We start from the raw sequence: 6293 nt of genomic DNA on the forward strand, positions 1-6293 counted from the left end.
TTTGGGTCTGCTTCTATTGACCATTCTTTCTTTTGAGAATGGGTCACCTTTTTGTGCTTCTTTGCATGTCTTGTAATTTATATTCAAGATATTGGTACAGTAAGCAAACAACAGCTGGGACTGAATGAGTGGTATTATTCCCATTGAAGTGTATGCTCCTTCCTATAATCCATGACTGAACTGAGTTCTGGGAGAGGTTACAATTTGGGCAAATTCCAAGACACCACTGGTTCCAAATAATTTGAAAATCCAATTAGAATTCTGCCTCCAGTACGACTTGGGATTTAAGCACCAGTAAAAATCTTGAGATGTCTCAGGGCTTGATAGTCCTGTTTTCAAGTCACCAAAAGGCTTTCTGTGCACTCTACCCCGCCTTTTATTCGCCCAGAGATCTCTCTGTCCTCCCTCTGCTCTTAAGGCTTTGGTGAGCTCTGCTATGCTCTCGGTGAAGGATCCATGAACTTGGTGGGATTTCTTTAGATCCTGCTGTTAAATTTTCAGCCTTTGCTCTGTGTGCTGGTGAAGATCTAATGAGAAAGAATTGGCAGACGGGTAGAGACTCCCAATGCATCTGGAGCTCCTCAAGGTTCTAATGTGCCATGCCAACCTATATGTGACCTTTAAAGTTTGGCTATTTTCTCCTTACCCTGCAAATCTCACTGTCTGTGTTGGACTTACATCTTCTCCCATTGTGTTTCCAGAGATTAACATAATAGACAATTTCTTCTCTCTTAGGCAGAGGTTATGATGCTCTGAAATTTAGTTCCATCAATTTTTTGCATACCTTACTTCCCTTATGGTTGTAAAAAAAAACTATATAAATGTTGTAATTTATCCTATTATTCTCTTTGAAGCAATAAGCTCATGCTTTTTCTACATTTTGAGTGAAGAAACCTTGCCTTAACCTTAAAGGTAACTGTTTGGTCACCTTTGGAAAGGAAACTTTGTGAAGATTTACATATAGCATGTAAAAATTACTTAGTATGGTGTCTGACATTGGTAGATGCTTGATAAATATTAATGTCCTTTTTCCATTAAGTCAGATATCAAGGGATGCCAAATAAAAAAGGAACAGCTGTGTGGGTTTTGCCTGAATCGTATTTGGAAGGGGTTAAAGTTGGAAGACAGAAAGGACGGATTGACAGAAAGGAAAAGAAAAAGTGAGTTTTATCTGCTTCATTTATTTCTTTGAACCAATATTTATAAAAAGGTTTCTTATAGACTGTTCTTATGATATGGATCATTCTTAAAGAGACTTCTAAACCAGAGATCTTGTGCTCATCTATTATTTAGTCCTGTGAATGTATCCATTATATTCCACAGAAACAAAGATGGTTATTTTCACTTAGGTGTTTGTTTAAAAGGAAATGGCAGATGAAGTGGGAGTTGTGGAAACATAACAGAATCTGATAAAGAGAAAACTAAACTAAGGAGCAAAACAAGCACAATGGGTAGCAAATTAAAGGGGAGGGAGACTCCACAATCAAGGACAGCAGACAATAGCTGACAGTGTTTATGTCTCAAGGAAGGAAATGAATTTATAAACACCTTCTTGTTATGTACTAGAAAAGGGCTATAGATCAGCGTGAGGATTCACGTCAGCGGTCCACACCTGGATGGATGAATTGGCTTACTGAGAAGTGGGGGACAGATGACATGGGGAGGCTGCATTGTCAGTTACATCTAATCCCGCCTGCTTTCTCTTGATGGTGCGCATTTGCTCAGACCAAAAAGAGTCTTTTTGTTCAAACTGCTTTTCTCTCTCCGGGATAGCCAGATGGGTGACCCCAATAGGAAGATGAAGTAAACCTTTATGTATTAGGTTGTTGTGGAACGAAAGAATTACATGTCGGGGTTTGTGAATTTCATATCATCCAGCTTCACTGTGAATACATGATTCACAGAAACCAAAGAAGGACAGGGGAATAGAAAGCAAAGGAAAAAAATAAGAAGAGAGTCTTGCACATTTTATTTGGGTCAGTAACGAACTAAGAGCTCAATGAATTGAAATCCTGTGGGAGTGGGATCAGGACAGAATTTATCCATTTGTGATCTTGACCTATCAGCTAGGAGGTTTCTCAGCTGCAGGCGACATCAGTCGTTGCTCCCCAGAGGCAGCAGCTGGGCTTGCATCGTCCCTTCTACAATTTCCTGCTGGATCTGGGAGCATTTGATTAAAAAAAAAATCGAACAAAACTTAAAGTGTATATACAGGCCAGATACTTTATTTATCCAAAAGGCACTTTTTTCCCCATGCATGAGAGTTTATGCTGTGTCCTCCTGTACTGCATTTCCTCCTCCTTCATTTCCTGTAACTCGTGGATGGAAACGCTGCATCAGAAGTCTGCATCTCTGTGTAACTCGCTAAAACTGGGAATTAAGAATCTCTTAATTGCATGATTTTCTTTGCTAAATTACGTACCACGAAGGCTATTTTAATTACAAATACCACTTCTAGCTAGTATGTCTGAGGCAATCACTACTCTAGGAAGCACAAATGTGTTTTGAGTGTTTAATTAATTTATAGGCCACTGACCTTGGTAGCTATTTCATAACTTAACCTCCTCAATCTACTCAAAACCATAATCTCCTAAGCTTACCTGAATCCCAACACATATCACATTGCATTTTAATGGGGAAGTGTTCAGGCTATAGAAAAAAGTATACTGGCCTTGTTAACAATACCAACTCTGATACTACATGTTTGACATTACACAAGTTACTCTAAGATTCACTCCTTTTACTTATAAAATGGATATAATAATAAGCTTTCTGTTCCACATTTTTAGGGGAAGGGAGTCAGTGTCAAGCAGAAGTTGATAGCACTAGACTGGGCTCCCTTAGGATTTTTCCTCTTTGTTTTGATTCAGATTCCTTCCCGTATTAATTCACCAATTTCTAAGCCTCTTGGGGAGCCAAACAGAACATCATAGTCATACTTTCTTTCCAGACAATGCAGGTTATTCATCATTTCTCTGATGTATACCTTCTTAAGTTCTCTGATTGGCTGGTTTAAATATTTGATAAGCCCTGATCTATGGAATTTATAAGAGCAAAAGAGCCATCACTTGTGATCTGTGAGGCTTGGATGAGGGACACCTGAGAAAATATTCTGTCTTATTTCCCAATTTAGGGTCATTGGTGGATATGAAATAATCCCTGCTGGTGGCTGTGCGTATCAGAGGTCCAGAGGGAAGAAGTTGTAGAATGTATGAATTTCCAAATGAGCAGATAAAGAAGAAGAAAACCCTTGCTACCTAATGAATGTGATTTCTTCTCAAACAAAGTTGGAGGGAAAACAAAATGAAGTAATCACAAATTCAAAAGCCCCAAACTCCATACTTACAGAATTTGATCTACCAGTTTAATGAAAAGTCTCTGAAAAGTCTGCCCTATTTCCAGAGAGCTTTGGTCTCTTGAATGAACATTTACCAATCTAATATCAAGCCCTGTTCATATGGCAGTATGGTCTACTTTATTCATTCTATATTTAAATAGTATGTAAAAAGATAATGATAGGTATTAACTAAGAGAGAAATAATCCTTAATGGAACCAGGATCTTAAATAAACAATGACTACACCCTTATAAACTTCATGAAGGAGAGATGGAGTGTTCATGGGGAACAATATTGGCAAAGAAACACTCTACTATTGTCTTAAATTTAGGCTCCTAATTCCTATGTAGTTCTAGTCCTTCAAGGAATTAAATTTTTTCCCTATGACAGGGTAGGACCCCAAGCAAGTCAGTGGCCTCCTCTGTCTTCTCCAAGTTCTTGCATCTCACCATCCCAAAAGCAAGGAAAAAAAAATCCAGAACACACACATCAGAGGGAAAAGAAAAATATATTGACCTCAACGTCTAGAGTGTACTGTCCAAGACTACTCTCCCCAGACCTTCCTTTACTGGGCAGCCACAAGCGGCCCCAGAGCCCACCTAATGTGATCAGTTGTGATTTTGGAAAAACATTCTGTAAGTTGACAATGGAAGAAAACATACATGGTAATGGCTGGATGGATCTTTTCCCAAGAAGTAGTGGCCTTATTTCCATACCAGCTCCTGGGAAGACTATGTCTAATAAGAAATCTGGGGGCTGGACTTGAATCTACTTCCCCTTTGAAAAAAATCTACAGTGATGTGTATGATAGATCTCCACTTTCTATTCCACATATCTATTTTAATTCTAATCTTTTTTTTTTTTAATTTCTATATTCTAGAAGAACAAGGAAATTTTTCTCTCAGTCACTGAACTGTCTTTCTATAGCTTTGGTTCTGCTGTTTATGACCTCAGTTGTGAATTTAAATTGTCCATATTTCATCTTAAGTTTCTAACATTTTAAATTAGCCTACTTACATGTGCTTAGCAATCATTCATGTAATTATAGATTATTTTACTGCCCTGATACTGGATCTTGGCCAGTATATATTATATCAGATGAAGTTGCCAATTTACAACCAGCTTTGACCTACAAAAGCAGCAATTTCACACGGTTTGATCAAGAAATAACACACGGTACACACCCATGTTCCTGTTTGCATCTCCCTTGAACTCTCTCACTTGAGATTTACCCCCACTTCTGCCTCTCATCTGCCTCCATCTTGAACATAGCTGTTTGTCAGTTGTGCCCTTCATGATCTGGGAACAAACTGGAAGGGTCAGGGCAGACATGGCAATATGCATATTGAAGACTGAATAAGTGAATGGATTATGAGTAAGAGCTAAAACAAAATAATCACTTCAAGTATTGAATTCTTAGTTTTCTGTTCCACGAATATTTAAAGTTAGGCAGATTTGGGGGGGGCCAGAAATCTGGGAGTGGTTTAGCTGCGTGGTTCTGGCTTAGAATGTCTCATTTTGTTGTTGTCAGACTTAGTTACAGTTACATGAAGAGATATAGTTATATGAAGCTTGGTTGTAGATGGAAGATGCATTTCCAAAATGCCTCACTCACTTGTCTATTGCAGAAGTCCTCAGTTCCTAACTGGCTTTCGGTAGGAAGCCAAATTCCTTGCCACATGGGCTTCTCCTCATAACATGGCAGCCAACTTGCTCTAGACCCAGCATCTAAGGGGAACATGAGGTCATAGTGCTTTTTATGATCTACTCTCTAAAGTCACAAACAATTCCTTCAACTATATTCCACTCACTAAAAATGAGAAGTCCAGGGGGGAAATTAGCCTCAACTTCTTAAAAAGAAGAGTATCAAAGAATTTGTGGACATGTTTTAAAACTACCACACCATGCATATGCAGTGCTCAGAAGCACTCAAATGATGAGTCTGTGACTCTCAAATAGTAACTGAAGTTCAGCACAGGAATTTTTAGGCCTTTGCCTTGTACGTATATGATGGAATCTATTTAATAGGTTAAATAAGCATTAAATACCTCTGCAAAATAATTTATAAAATTGAACATACGGGCAGAAATTTGCCTTGGTTTATTTGAAAGGTCAAGATACTTAGATTCTAAAGCATAGTGTACATGATATAACATAAGCCATTCCTTTGTGGTTAGCTCACATCTAACTGCCATATGATAGTTCTACTCAGCTTCTGATTTTATTTAAATCTAAAATAATTGATGACTTCAACAAAATTCAAATAAAATTAGCAGAAATTTATTAGTTTTATGATGAGTGTCAGTGTGTGATGTAAAAGTTGTCAAATTCTCCTCTTTGCCTTCTCTCCTTATCTCCAAGGGAAAACACCAAGAGCTGAAGGAATCATGTCTTCATTTTGAAAGGAAGATTCTGGCAACTTATACCAAGATTGAAAAATGGTTTAAATGATGCTTGTAATAGGACACTGTGGTACTAATGATTGTTTTCCTTCTAGTTTAATAAAGATCACATTTTCTTTTGCATCACTCACTTGCTGTACAGTCTGTTTCATAAAAGATTACATTATGTTATATTTGGGGACAGAAGGGAGATCAGCTTGGAAATGGCTGTCCTGGGTGACCTTCCTGGATGCCCATGCTTGCAGTGTGCTGGTGAGTAGGGTCTCTAGGACCTGCTATGGAAGCAATAGTCCCAACCATCAGCCATCAGCTTCTTTCTCTTTTTCTTTCATTCTCCTCTTAGGTTTGGCAGATATCATTTAATTTGTTTTTTGTCATTGTCAATTAGGATTGGTCTTTTGTGGCAGAACTAATTCACCATCAGCTTTGATTTTTCTCCCAGGGTTCCTGTGAAGGTTCTTTGCAGACAGCTCAGAACTCTCTCCCCCAGATTCCCTCAGCATTCACCAAAGTGGGTCCTCCATGCTCTGTCTTGTTGCTTGGATTTCCTAGCCT

General features: G+C 38.4%; 1 long non-coding RNA gene across 1 annotated transcript; it reads right to left on the minus strand.

Annotated features, from left to right (window-relative positions):
* Positions 1–1952: 1952 nt before the first annotated feature.
* On the minus strand, positions 1953–5046 carry LOC144216629 (uncharacterized). The gene is made up of 2 exons (XR_013330703.1): positions 4952–5046; positions 1953–2160 (listed from the first exon to the last, which is right to left on the minus strand). It is a non-coding gene; the product is annotated as an uncharacterized LOC144216629 (long non-coding RNA).
* Between the last annotated feature and the right edge of the window lie 1247 nt (positions 5047–6293).

Source organism: Crocuta crocuta, unplaced genomic scaffold (genome assembly GCF_008692635.1).
Source record: "Crocuta crocuta isolate KB4526 unplaced genomic scaffold, BGI_CrCroc_1.0 scaffold48, whole genome shotgun sequence".
Taxonomy (NCBI): domain Eukaryota; kingdom Metazoa; phylum Chordata; class Mammalia; order Carnivora; family Hyaenidae; genus Crocuta; species Crocuta crocuta.